Below are 397 nucleotides of genomic sequence, written 5' to 3' on the forward strand. Positions count from 1 at the left end.
GAATCTCACTCTGTCGCCCAGACCGGAGTGCAGTGGCCGCTCCCGGCCACCACAGCCTCGACCTGCTGAGCTCCGGTGATCCTTTCCGACTCAGCCATCGAAGTCGCAGGAACTACAGGCGCGTACTACCACGCCTGGCTAATTTTTGATCTATTATAGAGATGAGGTCTCACCAAGTTGCTCAGGCGGGTCTCAAACCCACGGGTTCAGGCAGTCCACTCACCTCAGCCTCCCAAAGGCACGGGAATAAACTATATTTTAAAATCTAACTTCTTGCAATTCTTTTTTTTTTTTTTAATTTTTTATTTATTTATTTTTTTTGAGTTGGAGTCTCACTCTGTCGCCCAGGCTGGAGTGCAGTGGCCGCTCCCAGCCACCACAGCCTCGACCTGCTGGG

This window comes from Carlito syrichta, unplaced genomic scaffold, assembly GCF_000164805.1.
Source record: "Carlito syrichta isolate Samal-C Ts95f unplaced genomic scaffold, Tarsius_syrichta-2.0.1 Scaffold305642, whole genome shotgun sequence".
Taxonomy (NCBI): Eukaryota; Metazoa; Chordata; class Mammalia; order Primates; family Tarsiidae; genus Carlito; species Carlito syrichta.